Source organism: Oxyura jamaicensis, chromosome 1 (assembly GCF_011077185.1).
Source record: "Oxyura jamaicensis isolate SHBP4307 breed ruddy duck chromosome 1, BPBGC_Ojam_1.0, whole genome shotgun sequence".
Lineage (NCBI taxonomy): Eukaryota > Metazoa > Chordata > Aves > Anseriformes > Anatidae > Oxyura > Oxyura jamaicensis.
In genome coordinates, this window is record NC_048893.1 from 182,412,249 (window position 1) to 182,432,248 (window position 20,000).

Below are 20,000 nucleotides of genomic sequence, written 5' to 3' on the forward strand. Positions count from 1 at the left end.
TCCCGCCGCCCCACGCCGCCCGCCTCAGCCGCGCAGCTTCCGGCGCCTCCCCGCCGCCATGTCGGGAGCCTGCGCGCTGCGGGCTGGGGGGGGCGAGGGGGGCTGAGGCGTCTCCTCCTCCTCCTCCTCCTCCTCCTCCTCCTCCTCCTCCTTTCCCTCGGTGACGGAGGGCTCTCATCGCTGAGGTGGCCGAGAGGGCTTCTTGTGGCCGGCCGTGGAGGTTGGGTGTGTGGGAGATGAGGCTGGGTGTGTGATGCTCGCTTGCCAGTGCATCCCCTCCTCAGGCTGCGAGGAGCTCGGTGCCGACAGCGTTAGGTCAATGTTCTTCGGTTCCATCAAGGGGACTGGTGTTGGGCACCTGGGGCTGTGTCCCCCGGGCTGGGGAGAGCAATGAGCCTGGAAATCCTCCTGGTGATACCATGGCAAGTGCCTGCGCCCTGCCTCTGGCTTGCTGGCACCGCACCCTTGATGGGGATTGGAAAAAAACACTTGTTGTTGTACGCTGTACATCGTGAAATAATAGTCTGTTGGCTCCGTTGTAACATCTGTAAGCTGGTTTTTGCTGTATTAGCTCTTCCTTCTCTTTGCATAGCGATGGCTTGAAGTTTGAATTAACGTTTTAGGGTGTCTTTGTTGGAGGGAGTTGTTTGCCTGACTGGAGACTGATTGCAGTGACATTTGGTAATAATTTTCTGAGGGTTACTTAAAATCAAGCTTGACGTTTGATCCATTAGTGGTCTTGTTGAGGAGGATTTACTTCTAATTTCCCCAGGTGCTTTGGGGTACATTTTATAGGAGGGGAGCTGGCCCTACAGCCATCGCGGCCAATGTTTCTACACACATAGCACATCAGATACGGCGTGTGTATTTCATCTCTTTTTCAGTTGGTTTATGGTCAAGTAATGCTGTACATTGAATAATGTCATGGTGTAATTTCACTAGAGTTGCATGCATGCAGTGATTTGCCTCGTGGCATCTTAGGACGCTGTGCATTGTGGTTTTAGCACTGGTAAAGCTTATGGTTAAAATACAGTGTTTGGATGTGTATGAAAATTAATATATGCTCTGTATAATAATTTCAATAATAAATTTTTAGCTTGTTTTCACTGTAGCTCAAGTTTTTACTTTCCCCAGGGTGACTAGAGCCCACTATTTTGAGCTCCCATCAAGCATAAGTGTGTATTGCCTAACATCAAGGGGTAAAAGCTGTTGGGTTGTGTGTGTGTTTGTGCTCTGTGATGATTAAGCAGACTTTTTCCCTGCTTACTAGTGTGGACTGACTTTGAAAAAGCCCCACTATAGATTCTAATTCTCTGATCAGTTGGAATTTGTGACTCGATGCTGTTAAGATTTTAAGGTCAGCTAATGCCTCGTTTTTCTGCTTTTGTTTGTTTTGGTTTTGTCCTCAGCTTTTTTGGTAAGTTAACTTATGTCTTAGGTATTTTCTGTATCCTGGGAAGTGCCCCAGAATAATTTGCTGGTGTTCCTCCCTGACATTCAAGTTGAAAAAAATCAAGCTTGGGCCAGAGAAAGAATCCAGACCTGAGTTTATGTATATGAAGAGGGAGTTTCTCATGTCCTTGAGGAAGAGTTTACATGTTGGCAAAGAAAAGAAACTGAGGTTTTCAGCTCACAATACAGCAAATCTTCATTCAGCCTGAACAAAACAGCGCTAAAGTAATAGTTATTACATGATGCAAACTCCAGAGTCACCAGGAATTGGTTTGGATGTTCCAGATGTGGGCTGGTAATAACTTTAGGATCTAGTCAGGCTTGTGATTTGTTCAAGTGTTATTTTTCTGATGTTTAGGGTGGACTAAATTTGGTTTAGTTTTAGTTAACTAACAATGTGAGAACACATGACTTGTTTCTGGTTTTATTGACTTCTGTCTTCATCTCTTTAAACTGGCTGTAGTTAATGTGGGAAGAGTAGAAGGGGTTTCTGATAGGATTTTTGAAGCTGCTTTGGTTCAGGCAGGTGTACTGCCTATCTGATGTAACTTTTGTGTCAGTGTCCTCTTTTTGTGGTCTTTTCAAACATAATCTACCCACTTTGTAATTATATCTACAGTAATGATTTTAAAACAGTTTAAGAATTAATTTTCATTTATTATATTTCTAAAAGGCATATGTGGAATGGGCTCTTTCCATGACTGAAACCTCTTCAACGTGGGAAGTGAACATGCAATGTAACAGGAAAAAACTTCCCTTCCTTTTTTTGTTAGTTTATTCAGATATGGAGGAGAAAAATGAGTTGTATAGAGGCTCTTTTACACCCCCATCCCAAGGTGAGCTCAAAAAATGAGTGGTGTTTAAGGCTTGATAAACATGTTGTTTTCAAAGAGTGATATATCTATATCATGAATCATTATCTGGAAAATAATTATGAATGTTGGGGAAATAATATTCTGGGTATATAGATAGTAGATTGTGCTGAGGCTGAGAACATATGCTGTTCATGTGTGTCTTCTAAAAATATTTTCACATGCAAATTACATACCCGTTGGCTGCTTGCTTCTAACCAGATTGTCGCTGCATGGTTGGTTGATGGTTCCCAAGAAATCAAATACGGAGTGGGAGGTACCAACTGAAAATCTTTGCTTTGAACGTTTTGTTTTTCAGGGTTTGCGTTTGCTTGCTTTTCTCTTCTTTTTCCAAAAACTAACAAAATTAAAATTTAGATGTACAAAGTACCTTTTTGAAAATTTAAGAATCCAATAACTAAATATCTGTATGCCTTTTTTTTTTTTTCCTGTTTAATGCTTAAGTACATCATTAATGTTATGTTAACGTTATAACAGGAAAGTTTACGGTCATGATAATCTCAATTTTGATGGTTTTCATGTATATAAAGTCAAGATTTTTGTGATTGTAAACCTCCTTACATTTCATAACTAACTTTTAAGTCCACTAGCTGGATTATTTCATTACTGCTGACATTACTGATGTTGATACGTACTTGCAGTATCCCTTGGCCATTGCATCCTAGTATTTTAACCAAATAAAAGGAGATATTTTTTCAGAAGAAGGTTAAAAAATCGCTAGCCAAAACATGTGCTTGGTTCTTTTTTTAACTGGTGACCTATTTAAATCCTTTTTTTTTTTTTTTTTCTGCAGTAAAAACCTCTTATTAGATGTTTTTATGACTATTTTTCTCCTGAACTTTTGAAAATAAATGCTGCGTTTACCCTACTATAGTATCTGTAGCCTTGACAAAGGAAGAGAAATGAATTCACTGCTCTGAAGTCAAGGTTTTGTTTGTTTGTTTCCCTGACTCTTCAGGGTGGTTCTTATTTTGTCATCCTTAGCGGGAGCATCTTTTTGCTCTGTAACAGAGATGGAAACTGTTATAAACAGAACACTTTAAGCTTGCTGCAATGTTCTCTGTAATCATGGCAAAGATTTCCATTTGGGAATTGCAGCTGCTCTTCAAAATATTTTTTCTTACATTTCATTCTGCTCTTTGAGTTATTTTACCTGCCTGTCCTACAGCCTGTAGCTTTCTGACTCCAATCCAACAGGGAACAATAGTCAAAACTTAGCAGGTTTTGGATTTTTAGAAATGAATTGCTTTCAGGAATATTTCTAGTGGGAAGGCATCAGTGATGCAATGCAGCTTCGACAGTGTGAAACCAGGGATGTTTTTTCTGGCCGTGGTCGCTGTGTTTGTGTCCTTAGGATTCCTCTAGTACAGTTTGGGTACGTTCCTGTGGCATCATGGTGTTGCACTGCAAGTCAGCATGAATTTTAGTGCTGATGGGAGGGAGAGACTTGGACCCAACATGAGGTAATATAACAGCAGCACAGCAAAATTCAGGGTTTTGTAAGTGCCAGGGTCTTTCTTTGTTGGATTGTTTATAACAACAAGGACTTTAAAAAGTCATCTGAAAGTCTGGAGGGTGCGTTGGTTAAAAGACGGTCAAAATAAAAAAGATTAGGGCAAGCAAAGTGTTTTGAAATTAAGTGAAAAAAATCATGGTTAATACTTTATGCCTAGTTAAAATGTGCTGGTTTCTGGTCTCGAGATCTTTTTGTGTGTGTGTTTTTGATTGTTTTACTGATGTCTCTCTCTAAAGGCAGGTTTTACTTCAGTGTCCCCTTTCCCTTTGTTTCTGTTTTGTACTGGTTTTCTGTTTTGCTGCATGGAAGTCTGAGATTTCTAAGGTGTGATTTCGTTTTTCTTAGTTGTGATTATAGTTTGAAATGATCGACTCGTGGTGGAATTCAAAGCCATTGATCAGTAAGGTGACTCATGAGTTTTGAGAACAGTGCATTTAGCAATAGTATCTGACGGTGGTGTTTTCCAGGACTCAGTAAAATCGGGATGATGATGATTTGTGCTGCTTTTCTGTATTTTTTAATAAAAGGAAAATCAAATTATACCTATGCAAACATACTGTGTTGAATCTAAAAAACACTTTAAAAAAGGATCTAGTTATTTCATTCAGTTTTCAAAGTTACTTTGGAAGTTGCCTGTTTCATTTTCTTGAAAACAAGCAATAATCAAACACATTAATAAAAGATGAACCCATATGAGTTTTGGAAAGTTTCTACGTATCCTGCCTGCAGAACTTGGTTTAGATGTTAGAGGTACGAAGAATATTAAACAGTGTGCTGGCTACGAAATGCAACGTATTATTACAGCCTGTAGCTTGCTTCAAGACACTTTTTTGTGTTACTTTCTGTTACTTTCAAGCTTTAAAAATTTCCAACTTCTGATACTTGGAGGAGTTTCTTCAAGTAAACCGATTCTGTGTTGGTAGGATGGCAGTCTGTACTGAGAAAGGAAGAGGAGCAATGATAAATTGCATGAAAAGTTTAAAAGTGAGAACTCGTTCATTCTTGCTTATGAACGATGGTTAAACGTTTACTGGCATATTGTTACCTGTCCATCACAGACTTTTCCCTCCAGTCTCTTACATACTCAAGCTAAAATTTAGGGGGACAATGCCAACCGTTATTTTTTAGCCCTTTTCTTACTTAAACTCAGATATTTTTTTTTCCCCTCTACAAATAATTTAGGAAAACATCCTGTGTAAGGATGTTTGTACTATTATAGTTGTTGACATGAATGTGCAGAGGATCGAGTCATTCACATCTCTTTCTAGTAAGTACTACATAAATGAAAAAAAAATACTCTCAGCAATTTGAAAATACTTGTCCCATCCCATCTTTCTGGAATTGCCAACCTACTGTATGCTTTCCTGGTTTATCACAGATTTGCATGAGTCTAGATAGTCATGCACGTTAAGTTTGCTGAGACTAATTGTGTGTGAACCTAAAATATGCCTGTAAGCAAAACCTTTCCTGTTTTTGAATTGTCTTCTGGTTTGGGGGTTGTGGGTTTTTGTTTTCTGTTGTTTTGTTTGCGCTTAGGTCTAAAAAAGTAGCACTGGGCTTAGTGTTAACGTGTTTTTGTGAAACAGCTAATAAGTCTGAATTCATTCCTTTAGGTGGGGTTGGTCAAACAGAGGAAATAATCTGTCTTTGTGAAGCGCAGGACGTGAAACTGGACATATGAACTATCTGTTTTATGGTGGTGCTTAAAGGCCCCATCAAGACTGAACTTGCTGTGCTGGTTGCTGTAGGAATGCGCGCGGCTCTTCACCTTCAAAACCCAAACGTTAGGCCTGAAGACCATTATCCTTCCCAAACAAATAAACACGAATTTCCCAAACTGTATGTAAGGCATTTTCCTATAACTTAGATTCTCCATTGCTTGGGGGTGGAGGGGAGGTGGTTGGAGGAGGAAACAAAACCAAATCTGTTACTCTCAATACTTTTTTTCCCCCTTGGTGCCCAAAATATCAATAGTTCAGCTTCTAGCTGAAACCAGAAGTTGCCACCTCTTGTTTGCTGCTGTAAACTTATCACCCCTCTAACTCTAATGTGCTGCAGCCTGCTGGCCTGTTAAATGGATCTAATTAGATGTCCTCTTCCCTGTCAATCTCTCAACCTTTCTTTCTGCTTTACAATTAGAAATAATATGTTCCAGAGCCGTGATAATGTTCAGTAATTGTTCCACATAAGGCGTTAATTTCCACCTTTGCCTTTAAAACAGAAGGGGATGGCTGTAATTGTCTTTTTCAGCCTGACAGTGCTTTTTCCTTCTGCCAGAGATGGCATTAACTGGCCACACGGCTCATTTCCATACAGTCTGCAGTGTGTTAATGGAGAAGGTTTTGAGGTATGTGTCATCACCTGGATACTGGGGCAGTCCTCTGTACACAATACAGTGTAAGTGACATTCAGAACTATCTTTTTGTCCTGTTTTCTAGTCCGAGTTGTCAAGAAGGTGGTTTTGCACTTTGACAAAAACTCAGTTAACGTCTCCTAAGCTGCTTCTTCTATGGCAGCAGACATGGAGAGGTTTGCACATAGCTGTTTTTAGGTGATATCACAAAAGCATCCCTTCCTTCCTCCCTGAGACAAGGTGCCAGGATGGTCGGTTGTCACTTGGTGTTCAGGTTTTAAGCTTTCTGTCTCAACTAGAATGTTAAATTATGTATGGGATTACCATAAACATGCAAATGCAGTTGCTTTTGTTGCAAACAAGTTTTTTTTCAGTGAAGTTTTGCTTTTTGAAACAGAAAAGCAACATAGTCTGGTATTAAAGGGGAACCTAAATAATGAGTAAAATCAATTATTCAGCTTTATTAAGCAGAAAAAATATCAAATAATTAGTGTTTGTTAATCAGAAAATAATAAATATGTTTGTCAAAATTATAAAAATATCCAAGAAGGAAATGTTGCTGTTGAAGATACTCTCTCAGTTTGTGGATGCATCGTCTCTCATTTTCAGCTTCTTTTCTGCACTGGCTGCACTGTAGCTGATGCTACATGTACTCAGTTTTTCAGTAGCATCCTACCTGCATTTTTTTCAAACACGTCCCTTTTGTGATTGATGCACCAGGACACTGTTGGGAAAGTTTTTTGGAAGGTGTAAATTAAACTTTTTTAGTGGCTAATTAAGAGTAAAATACACGTCTTGGAATACCCTGTATTTAAGGAGTAGTCTATCAGGTCAAATAGGGACAAGCCCTCTATGCAATCAAACATACAGCAGTGGTTATTAATGAATGCTTTGGGAAGGTGTGTAAATAATGTCTTGGACAAGTTTAAGTTCAATTTAAGAATAATTTAAAAGGCTTTCAGTGTATTTCTTGAAATACTGATGTTCAAAAATGCCTCTCAGGTAGGAGAGAGCAAGGTTATCAAAGCTGCTAAAGTCCACAGCCAGTCTTTTTGTACATCCTACTGCTCTTTTTCTTGTTGTTACCATTTAAAGAACATTTTTATAGTTTTCAGAAGTGCCCACAGTCAACAAAAATCACCATGAAATCCTAATAAATGAACCAAAGAAATAAAAATATTCTGTACTCTTTTCATTATACAAACTTAGTTTTAATTAAGTTGTATTAATATCTGAAGTTATTTATATTACAAGGTAATAAGTACCTAAATAAAACCATTATTTAGAAGATGAGTTTTTCTCTTCTGTTTAATTAGTGTGCCAGAGTTCATGTATCACTGTACAATGTATATTTTTACTGTATTTCATGCTTCAGAACAGAGGGATGTTACTGACTTAGTATAAGGCAAACTGCCTTTGTAATTCAGCTTGTGTTGGTGAGTGATCATGGTTTTATAGAATATTTCAGCTTTTTCTCTTTACAGATTTTCTGTGGTTTTTATTTTTTCTTATTTTTTACTGTGCTTTTTACTTAATGCCATATTAAGTCACTGCTTAATGCATGGAAAGAAAAGGTATAAAACTGAATACAAACCTGAAATGGAGACCCTCATTAGAGTAAAATCAGAGGAACAAAATGAAACCAATGTGCTAAAGCAGAGATCCCCAAACTTATTTTACTGAAGTTCAGAGACTGGTATGGATGATGAGGGACTGCTGGTGCCAGTGCTGTTAATTTCTCTGGTTTTTAGGTATCTCTCAGACCAGGACCTCTGTCCTGTACTCATCAACCCGTGAGACATAACGTGAAGCCAGGACACAGCTGTGTGCTTCCTGCCTCACTCACTAGTTCATCACCCTCTACTTCACCTTGTACGCCAAAATCTCCTCATGTATGGCAGGCCCACTTCCAAAATTGCTCTCAAAACTGTACCTGCTTAGCAGATGTTAAACATGAAATGAAAGTGTATGTATTATACCTAAATACTATAATGCACCATGGGTATAAGCACCGTGTGGCAAATAACTGGTCCCACAAACCCTTCTGCAGATAACTAAAGCCATCAAAGGCAGCTGAGTTTGTTTGATTGAGGATTACACGTAATTAGTGGTCTGCAAGGTTAAGAGTACGACCTGCGTCACTAATGAGTGCTCATGTATTAATGCTGCTTTGAGCAGGGGGTTCAGCTAGGTGACCTCTTAGGTCTGCTCCAGCGAGAAGTTTATGATGATCACACTTGTGTTGTGTAAAGAGATACTTCACTTACAAAACAACATAGCAATTACATAAGCTAACCCTTGGCAAATCATTGCGATTAATTTTACTTATTGCATCACGGCATAGCATGGAGATGCAAATTTGGCCCAAGTTTAAGGTTTAAAACAGAAAAAGGAATACACCCATGCCTTTTTGCATATCACATCCAATTCCTGGCATACAGTTTTAGATTAAACTGAATTCCTTGTATTCCTAGTGTACAGTTGACTCGGTTGTGGTTCTGGAACTAATCCAGAGTATGTAGTGCCTGAAAACATGATGCTTGATGTGCAGTTGAGCTGTGTGAAGGGACTTGAGCTTACTTTGACTAGTTCAGGTGTGGCTAGCACTGAGGCTGTTGTAACAAAGCCATCAGTGCAGGTGAGCAGCCTGAGTAACAAAGACTTGAGGCCTAAAAACTAAAAAACCTAATAACTTTGCAAGGCAAGGACTCAGAATGTGAGAGGAAATTCCTATATGTAAAAACAAGCGAACAAAACTGTGTGAGATTATACTGTGTAGATCCTGAATAGATGTAGATGTTGCCGTGACTGGTTGAGTTTAATAAGCAGTACATGTCAAGTGAATTTTCCAATGAATTTTCCATTATTTAAGAAATGGTATTTTGCTTAACACGAGTGTGAACCTTCTTGTTAAGATATATGGGGAATTTGTATGGATTTCCTTCCTGTGTTTGGATAAAATTCATACCTGTTGATACCTCTTTAACGGTTTCCACTTAGTATTGCTGATTACTGACTTTTAAGCCAAAAGCTGGTGATGAGGGAGGGAACCTCCAAACTACTGGTTGTAAAAGGCCAATCGCTTTCACACACAGGTGACCAGAACTGGGTTTATGCAATGTTTTAACCCTTCCAAATAGGTGATACAGCCCCTGTAACAGAATGGGGTTGTTGTGCTGTCTGATTGCAGTGTATTTCAGGGAAATACTTGGTTGCTTGTATGCTTTTACTAAAAAATAAAAGGTTGACAGTGCTATAGCTGTAGTAAGTAATGTGTTAAGGACTTGACAAGTCCGGACTTTTCGGGACTGTAGAAAGCAATTAAAAGGAATAAAAGGTTCTTGGAAGGAGCCAAGGGATTCCTTTATGTTATTCTTCATCACAAGGAATGTTGTGGCCATTCTGTTCTTTTCAGACAATGTCAATGGGACATTATCTGATTATCGGATTAGAGACCCAAAAGCTTGAATGCTCGGATAAAGTGCTCAAGACCCCCAAAGTCATGAGGACTGGATGCAACTCAGCCATTCAGTGGTGCTAAAGGATGAAGTGGCTGACCTGCTAAGAAGACTGTATCTCGTTAGGATGAGATGCTGTGCCAGGAGACCAGGAACTGTCAGCTGTTGTAGGTACTTCACCTTTACACTGAGAATGAGGAATGGATCTGGAATTTGCAGACCAACGACTCGTATTTTAATGCCAAGCCAATGAATTTGAGTGCGACATGGATAGTCAAGTAGTTCTGTAAGTGTAAGATGTAACAGAGCCTCATTTCCTACACAGTTGTATGATAGAGGTGCCAGCTGCTGCTGGGGTGTTTGTGAGTTGTCTCATATGCATGTGTTTTCCCCTAATAGTGCGGGTATATGCTGCAGCCTTTACTTGGGGTCGTGGCTGTGAAGAAAAATAGGTCTCCTCTGTTCACCTGCCTGGTGCTTGGAATTCTGGACCTCCTGAATGCTTATTAACCCGTGGTCGTCATGTTTGAGTTGCTTCTGTTAGTGAAAAGAGACGTGTGTACCCACCTGCCATGTGTAGTTCAGCCTACTCTCTTAAATTCACTGTACGGCCTCTGGTGTAAAACTGTCTCTGTGACCCTACAAGCACAGGAATACCCCATACTGCTTATGGTGGCAAAGCTGGTCTACCTCGTAACTTAACGCTTAGGTGATAACAGTTGCTTCTGAAGTGCTGGTATTTGTAGCTGTGATTAGCTGACATGTTCTTGTTCCCTCATTTTCCCTCCTGTCATATTAGCATAGTCATTTTGTGTTGTGATTCAGCGACTTGGATCAGAAACTTGATCCTGACTTCAAGAGGAGTCTTGTGAAAAGCGTTAATTTTTAACCCAAGTTAGTTCATCAACACGGTGTCGTGAGTCGCTCCTCAAGCAGGTACATCTGCACACAGTGAGGACGTGGCACAAGGATGAGAATAAGAATGAGAATGAGAATAAGCAGCAGTGGGGTCTTACCTGTTTGAGTTAGCACTCCAACCAAAATAAGGGTTTGTCAAATTATGCCCCTGGAGTCTACCTTAGAAGCCATTCATCTTGTCCTCAACTAAGTGTCCAAAGTAAAATACTATATACATTTGGTAAAATTAGAGAAAGTTGAGGGCAGTCATCTAAAATTGGATGCATTAGCATAATAATGGTAGGTGTCATTCAGTATTTGCAGTTAAAAATAACCCATGGTGGAAGGAATAACTTCGAACTACTTGAAGATATTTCTAAATTATAAGTAAATGTTACAAGAATAGACTTATTATTATAGGTACCCTGGTGAAAATTCCTTCTCAGTGTGCCCACTATGAAAGAAAACCCTTTAAATTTATTGTAGCAGTGCTCCTCAGTAGCTTTAAATGAAAATTCTTTACCTGGTCATCTCTGCGCAGATGAACTGCCCATCTGGTCTAATTGCAGAAGTCATTTATACTTAATCGATCAATGACATAAACGTATCCTCTGTGTCTTTTTTTTTTAATGTTATTGATAAATAACAAGTTCTTGACAACTAAGTGAAGTCTTTGAAGTAAGTTTACATAAATGAGATAAAGCTGTTGTATTTCTTGCTTTCAGTTTGTTTTCTTCAGACGACCTCTAAATTTCCAATAATGGCAATACATTCATTCTGCCATTTGGAGGAGCCTGTGCCACAGAATAATGATGTGAAGAAATCGAACTTATTTGCAAGGAAGAGTCTTCATTTGTGAACGAGGACCCATGCAGCAAAGAGGTGCTTTGTTAAGTTCAGGTAAGTGCTTTCTCTTTGTTATTTTTTAAAATTATTTGCCTTTTGTTATGCTGGCATTTCGCTCAGATTAGCATACGTGCAGCGTCATGTCAGAGCCTGTCAGTCTTTGTGTTGGTCATTTGGCACCTAAAGTATCCTGGAATTAAAAGGCACATGCTGGAGCACGCATACTTACTGGATGTATGGAGGGAAATTATTGTCTTGAAAATCATTTTAGCATAATTTCTAATCTCTGGACCAGAAATTATGGCTGGTAGCTGGTGAGGATGGAGATTATGATGATCATAACGACCTGATGCCTTTTTGCTGTGTCTTTTTCAGAGGTTTCTTATGCGTTTCTTTATACTCTGAATTAAAATTTTGCAAATCCATTGTTGTGGTTAAGGATGTGAATATTCATAATTAGGTCTCAAAATCATTTGGGGGAAATAAAAAGGAAGTCATGGTCACATTTCCATAACTTGGAATGTCTTCACATTTTTTATTGTAAAAAATCAGCTTTTGACTTTTCTGAAATATTTTTTTCTATCCTAAAATGGATCCTTAATTTCTGGCATGATAACATTGGCTCAGGGTTTATTCTAGATGAATGGTTGCTGTATATTCTGGGAGTTTTCTGTTTGTTTTGCTTTGCTTGTTTGTTTTTGCTAGACATCCATTTATTTTTTTAACATAACAATGGCTTCGCAGCATGAGGTATTTTGTAGTCATGTTCTGTATGGAAAATGTTTGCAACATACCTTCAATTAAAAAGTTAGAAGTAGAATAATAAAAATAATTATGAATATTTAAGCACCTAGTGGAATTTCTTTAACTATGTTCTTATTGCAAACTGCAGGGGTTCTCTAACTGGCTGTGGGTTTAGTCTTCTAACCAGTAGTCAAACAAGGGATAATTTGCAAAGAAAAACAAGTTGCTTCTTATCAAAAAGGCAGAGTACAGTTTGTCCAACTTCCCAGTGGTGCGACCAAATCTAGAACCTTTTTATGACACCTCTCTTCTTTGTTGCTAAATTACTGGATCCCTTGCATGTATTAATATATGTACACATACATATATATACACACACATTATCTGATAACTCATAAAATACTATTTGTCAAATAAGTCCAAAACTCCAAATTGTCTTGCTAGAAGTCCTGCAGACTGAGAAGTGCTAGATTTTTTTAAATTTATTGCTATCCTTTTGGGTCCAAAACCAGAGGCTGCTATTCTACATGTTTATGTGCATGTGCTTAACTGTACATCAGTGTCATCCTGGTACAGTGCTGATTCCTAAGAACTTTGGTGACATAAAAAGAGCAATATGTCTTACTATAAATCTTTACTTCTGTCTTCTTATCCGTAGAGATGATGTGAGGATATTGTTTCAAATAAATGTAATGCGTAACTAAAAAAACAGAATCTAGTTAAGAAAAGCCTTTGAACTCTTAGTAAGGTACTCCAAATACAGACAGGACCAGTGAAAATGAGGATTTTGCTTCAGTGAAGTTTTAAAAGTTGAAATGCATTTATTTCAATTAAATAGTCACAAAACCAACCAACCAACCAACCATAAGAGGCAATTCTTAAATTTTCTGTTTTTGCTTTGTACTTGGGTGGACACCACTCATTACACTCATACATCATTTTCAAAATACTTTTTATAAATGCTGCAGAATTATGAAAAATGAGGAAATGATGCATATGACTTCATTTCTTTTATATATGTAAAGAACAATATTCTTAAGCTTATTAGGTTTTCCTGTTGGTGAGAATGGATCCTGGCTGTACATGAAGCCAAACTGTTGTTGAACACAGTACTGCAGAAAGCAAAGTGGAACAAGTGAAGTTCAGTATTATTTTATAACTATGCTTATGATGTCTAAAACACATGTTTTGAGAGAACTGAGTTTTTCCTCTTGAATCTTTCAGCAGAACTATTACTGCTCCTAACACAGTGTCCTGTACGTGGACAAAGTTGGTTTTTCTTCAAAAAATAAGCAGAATGCTGTATCTGGAGAGTAAAAAGGTAAGGCGTTTGAGATTACTATTCTAGGAAACAGTTTAAAGTAATTTCAATAACTTGTAATGCACACAAATACACAAAGATACTTGATTTATTATGCATCATGAAGTGTCAAATATTTTATATCAGTTTCTGTTGTGTTTTTTTTTTTTTCATCTCATGGGTGGAATTTCTGAATGCATTCAGCTCTGTGTTCTAAATGTGTTCCCTGAAATCAGTGAACTGACCTGAGTGGGAATAGAGGTTGGTTTATCTTTAGTGAGACAAAGTTAAGTCATAGCTAATTAATTTAGAAATCCCATCCTTGAAATACCAGGTCTTTGACATTCAGTGGGATGGAATCTCAGAACAGACTGACTGCTGTGGACTCCCAAGCTACATTTCAGGTAAATAACTTCTTTGGAGGAGGAACTTAAAGGTTTCTTCTTTTTTAAATTATGATAATTAGATAGCAAAGGGTGCAACATAACTGGAAATACTTTCCTCTTACGTTTAAAATAAATATCCCCATACCTGTTCCAGTTTGAACATCATGTAGTTATCTAATGTTTAAGAAGTACTGTTTCTGAAGAGGACTTCTTAACTGACATAGAATATGAATGTCTTGTTCCATTCACAGCAATTTTAACTTTTTTTTTCTGATATGTAGACGAGTGAGATTCTAATTCAGCTACGGCAATTTCCATTTTGCAAATACAGAGGTGTCTTTTGGCAATGCATGCATAATTTAGAAGGAACAGCTTCTATATTGGAATAAGTGTTAGGGACTCTGTTCAAATCATGGGATTAACTAGTTTCCTGCTCCAGTTGGTCCCCCCCTTCCTCCAGGGAAAGGACAGCTTTTTTTGATTCGTAACAGCCCAACGTAGTTTGTAACCTAGAGCCTTAAAGTCACCTGGAATTAGTGCTGCTTTACTTTTATTTTCACTCTTGAAAGGTATAGTGGTACTGCTACTGCTGTTCTTGAGGCAGGAAACTTAGAGAAGAGCAGAGTGCACAATGGGAACATGAACTGATATAGTCATCTCCAGTAATCTGTTCTACCTCATTATCCAGGGTCCTCTTTCACTCTTTTGGACTGGTAAGGGGCAGGGGGGAAATCGAAAATAGTTCTGTAATTGGTAGAAAAAGAGTAAGAAATTCTATTTTTTTAAAAAAAAAAAAGTTCTTCTGCATGATTATGTTTTTAAGAGAAAACATCAAGGCTTTGAGGATTGTTTCTTAAGACTTATCCAATTTCAGTTACAGATTTACTTCCTTGCTTTCTTCAAAAATAAAAAGATGCTATAAAAGATCAGTATTCTGAGATCAAGATCAAGAATAAAAAATAATATTTTAAGAAAAAAGATTATAACAAATCAAAGAAATGCATCTGATACCTTTTAAAATATTAAACTTGAATAAATTGCTAACATCAATAAGCTATTTAGGTTTTTCTATATTCAGTTCTGTAGGCAATACAGACTGCAAGAAACAGATGCAGCTGAAGTAGATCATCTGGTTTAAGAAAGTAAGCAACTATTTCTGCTGAACAATCAGTTAGACAAAACTATTAAAATGCAAATGCTTTCATAGTAGCTCTGTAAGCAAGCAGAAGAAATATCACGCACTTGTAGTAAGTTACATGTTTCTTCAGGGATGATGAAAAATATGTTTATTTTGTCCCAGATGATTCAGTAATCCCTGTAATTCTTGTCACAGGTATACTAAATAATTGGGAGCAAATTTGTAAACTGAAATTGTAAAATTCTATGAAATCTAGGTAACAGTTACTACAAGCTCTTGATAATAAAATATCAGCTAGCAGGCAACAGATGCAATCTTAGAGAAGTGACGTATTTTAAAGACACTCCGTATCACTGTGGTATTTACCATTAGCACTCTAATTTAGAAGCATAGTATCTGAGCAATGTATAAGTGGTGCACATAACCTCTTTTTGTGTCCAACACATTGATGTACTAATAATATAAAATATCTTTGTTCCTTTCCTCTTTGGAACATAATGAGCTTCCTTTCCCCATATATCTTAAGATTCATATATAAGATTATATCTTATATAAGGCATATCTTAATTGTTTCTGGGGCTTGTGATCCAAGAGCCCCTGAGCAGAGGTGTCACTGTCTGCTAGATCTGATGTGAAAACCAAAGGTGAGTTACACAGTGATAGCAGTGTTGGCTACGACACACCATGCTATGAAGGTTTGGGTTCCCAGTATTATGACATTATTTTGAGAGCAGGCCCAGAAAGGTGTCCTGATCATCAGCATCCGGCTCAAATACTCTCCTGCTGGGTCTCACCACATTAATGTTGTCATACTGAGCTGGATGGTTACATTTTTGAAGGAGGAGACTGTTCTGCCTTATCGGCACTCTGACTATGGGAGTTTCAGAGTTTCAGGGTCTTCAGAGAGAGAGTATCTCATTCCTGGTGTTTGCCAAGAAGAGGTGATGAAGCTTGCATGGTGCCTTGAAGATGAGTTCCATTCTCCTGCTATGGAATGGGTAGTTGTATATGTCAGGCAGTACAGGTTCCTGGTTGCTTGGTTTAACAATGCCCAGTGGCCAGGATTGTTATTCTGAAGTACCACACCTCTACAAAGACTGTAGAGGTTGCAGCACAGAAGAGGGAAAGAACTAGAGAGGACTATTCCGTGGGTCAGGAAGAAGGTAGGTTTTCTTGAGTTACCGTCCAAGTTATGGAATACCATCTTGCAAGATACAAATACTATACTTGGTATCAAAGGAGAACTCCAATCAGCACCTCAGAGAGGGACAGTCGGTGACTAGAATTTTATTCTGTGCAGCACTGTGAATGCGGCAGTCATTTCAAGACCTGGCAATGGGACTCCAGATGCCTCGAAAGGCCATGTGGTTCAGATGAAGACACCCTTAAATTCATGGGCAAAGTAAAGACCGCCTTTGGGGATGTATCTTTTTGCTAAATTCTACCAGTTGTTTTCACAAGCGTTGCTGGAATTGATTTATTCTCCAGCTAGCTTGTTGATGAAGATACTCGTGGTTCTTTAAGCCATGCCTGCCTTGGCACAGTAGCCTTTTTCCAAAACGCCATGTGAGGGTGTTCACTTCAGAGTCTGACTTGGTTCTGCTACTGCTTTCTCTCTCATTCTCCGTTTTTAGAGATGGTGTCTTTCATGGCAACTTGCTGTGGACTAACTTCCTACTGTGCCTCTTAATTGTGAAGGTGTTGGTCATATGTATTCACACCTTCTGGGCTTGTTTATCTTATTATGCTTCACCCAACGAAGGGTAATGAATAGTATCTTGTGGCCACAGGGGCACAATATGGGGCCAGAGGCAAGTGCTATGTGCAAGTGCTGTAATTTCCTAATTGTATTTTATTTAGCAGAATATATGTATATTTATATATATGTATTTACTTATATATGTCTGGAAGGCTAATGTCAACTGAGTAATAAGCAAAAAAGAAACTCTGACAATTGGAAAGAAAATCTTGGCTGAAGGATTTGGGGGGGAAAAAAGCTTTGGGATCTACAGAAAAAAAAAAAAAAAAAAAAAAAAAGAATTATTTTCTTCAGTTTTTCCAGAAGTCTTTTGGAAACTTTTACCCATAGTTTAAAGAAATCTGCACAGATCAAAATGAGCAGTGATGCTGATTTAAAAGTAAAAACTTACAGTATTGCACCCTTTGAGATGTTCTCAATAGTAAATATTTTAATGAAGTTGCTCTATTCAAAAACTTTATTGCATTGAGAAATTACAGTTCCTATGTACTACAGGTTATTTTTACCAGTAGGTCCTTAAAGTGCTCTGTTAACTATTCGTAATGAGCTAATTATCTATATAGAAATGTCTCTCTCTATAGAAATGTTTAGCAAGCTTTTCTGGAAAAGTCTGTGCTTCCCATGTATTTATGATAGGATGTTACTGTTACAGTTATTATGTTGTTGACCTTTATTTTCAGTATTTTGTTCTTACGGAGGTTGGTCGACCAGCAAATAAAAAATATTTTAAGGATCCCTGTTGGCAACACAAATCCATCACTAACATCAGAACAAGTTTCCATTATTAAAAAATATATATTTTATGATATTTTTTTTATAACTGATATACCCATCAGATACTTCCTCTGTACTAGCTAGGTTATGGTTGATATGGTTCTCATTCTTAACTAAGCACATACAGCTCATCTTTGGTGAGCAAAGGTGATACCGTAGATAATTCACTTTATCCAAAGATTTCTGGGAGATAAGGTGTTTCTCTTTGGGGGAGAGGGAGAAGGGAGACAAAAGCATGCCTTCACACTTCATGTGGTTTTCTGAGTCTGCAGAAACACAAGAGGTAAATTTGCTGGACTCAGGCATTGTAACTTAAGATTTAATACGTTTCTGAATTTCTGTCCCATGTATATGCATTTATCTTGGGTCTGTTCTGGAAGGTATTGTGATACAAATCATATGTCAGCAGGAAGATGCATCCTTCTTTTATTAGGTGATTTTGGTCTCTTAATTCAGTCATCTGGGACATCCAGTTCAAAGTGTCCTAAAGGGAATGTGCTAGTTAGAACAATAAAAATTAATAAATAAATAAAAATCAGCCATTTTCTCCTTTAAGGAATACTTGAGGAAGTAACTAAACTTTGTTCCTTTAGAAGCAGAAAGGTTGTGTGTTTTTCTTTTCCTTTTCCCTTTTTTTTTTTTTTTAACAGTGCAGCCTGAGTTTGCAGATGCTGTTTAAAACGACCAAGTAAAGTAGATAGTGGTGGGAGTACTATTGTGCAACTGAACCACAGGGATTTTGCTGGATAACTACTTGCCTGTTACTGTCATTGACAAGGCAGAGATAAAGCAGTGGTCATTTCCAAAGCTGTGGTCTGGCTGGGGAGGAGTAAATGCTTTTATATGTATTTTTCAAGCCAGAACACACACTTAGTCAGTGTTTTTACCAAGATTCAAAATTATCACAGCATTGTTGCTGAACGAAGTTATTTTTAAATGGAAAGGCATTCTGAAAAGAATAGTGCCACCTTAGTGGCACGCAGAAAACTTTAGTCAGCTGAGCTCCTGACGGAGCCTGGCAGCAATTCAAAGTGTGGTTTGTCTCTAGTAATTCCATTAACATTTCAAAGGTTGACGATGTTCTGGGAATTACCCAGCAGGGATTATTATTTTTTATGTTAAGAATTAGTACTCTGAAGCTTTGCCTGTGCGAGGAGTTTTGTAGCTGTCTCGCAATAGGTAAAGGTACTATATCCAAGACACTAAGTTCTCTATCAGACGTTTTGCTACTTTATCTGTATTGGTATAATTAAAGTAGCAGTCCTCTCTCCCCATAGTGTGAATAGAGCTGTATCAGTATAAAACTATATATATTGGTAGCTTATTTCCACATAGAAGGAAACAACCTAGGAGGGCTGGCCCGATTCCAGAAACTGTTTATTTTTTATTTTTTAATTATATTGCAGTTGCTATGCCCTTCTAAACTATTTGCAGGAGACCTTATACCAGAAGAAAGTGACTTCGTTCTTGTTTATTTGCCCTTATCCATAGAGACCCATAAAAAGTTGCACCACTTCAGTTTTATAGGTTCAGTTTGTCTTTGTAGGCAAGCTTGTCTGTTAAACACATCTGCATCTATGCTAGAGGATATAAATGATGAGTGTTTTGATAATGCATCTTCATCTCTGATATAACCCTAATCTACTCAGTTTATACTAGAACAAGTACAGTACATAGCATATTTCCATCTGGTTGCTTACAAACCCGCTGCCCCTCCAAATCCGAGCTTCACTCTCTGTTGTTCAGTATGGAACAAAATGAGTTACGCATTCTGATCGAACTTTCACTGCTGTTTTATAGATCAGTATCTTGCCTCGCTTCTCTGATGTGCAAATGAAGCTCGTCCAATATGTGTTACCCAAGAAAGAATTAAGAAAATTGAAGTCAGAATATCTGAACTTGAATCACTTGCAAACAAGGAAGATCTGCATGCACGTGTTCTCTAAAGATAATGTTGAACAGATCCAGGTAATTCCATTTTTAAAGCTACAGATGAGAGTGATCTTGATTCCCATATTAAAAGGGAAGGAATTTTGTCGTGGGGAGAAGATTGAGAATCTGTATAACCCTTCTGCTCTAAGACTGGAAGCAGTAAAGAAAGGACCTAGTCAGAGACTAACTAGCAGGAACAGTAAGAGCCAAAAGCCCAAGGGACCTTTGACCATTCGGAGAACATTCACTAGCTTTAATTAGCTGTTCTCTGTCCTATGCTCACTTGATTGTGTGTTCCACTCTTTCCTTCTATTCTGCCTCTTTACTTCTGCTTCAATCCTGTTTACACTATATGTTTTTCTTCCTCAATCTGTCCTCCTTGCTCCGTATCCCCTTCTACCTTCTTTGCGAGCAAAAGCCAAATCAGAATTACTCTTGCATTTACCACAGTCATGCTGTTTGTGCTGTGTGTGAACTTTTCCCCCATGCTGTCTTATCTGTTTAGGCTGTAAAGTTGTTGGTTGGGTGTTTTTTTTTTTTTTTTTCTCCAGTCGGGGATCTTTTACTCTTCTG

At 38.1% G+C, this 20,000-nt stretch overlaps 1 long non-coding RNA gene across 11 annotated transcripts in view; it reads left to right on the plus strand.

Moving 5' to 3' along the window:
- Window positions 1–27: 27 nt before the first annotated feature.
- Window positions 28–20,000, plus strand: part of LOC118166253 — a 40,630-nt gene continuing 20,657 nt past the window's right edge. For 2 of the 11 annotated variants that reach the window (XR_004750418.1, XR_004750402.1), the window contains exons 1-4: window positions 464–681; window positions 11,274–11,448; window positions 13,363–13,459; window positions 19,296–19,463. This is a non-coding gene — a long non-coding RNA (uncharacterized LOC118166253). Of the gene's footprint in view, window positions 226–462; window positions 682–735; window positions 2,088–3,174; window positions 3,824–6,030; window positions 6,033–6,056; window positions 6,238–7,905; window positions 9,938–11,273; window positions 11,449–13,362; window positions 13,460–13,772; window positions 13,843–19,295; window positions 19,464–20,000 lie in introns of those variants that run through there. The other 9 variants (XR_004750415.1, XR_004750411.1, XR_004750404.1 and 6 more) reach the window with 9 other exon arrangements.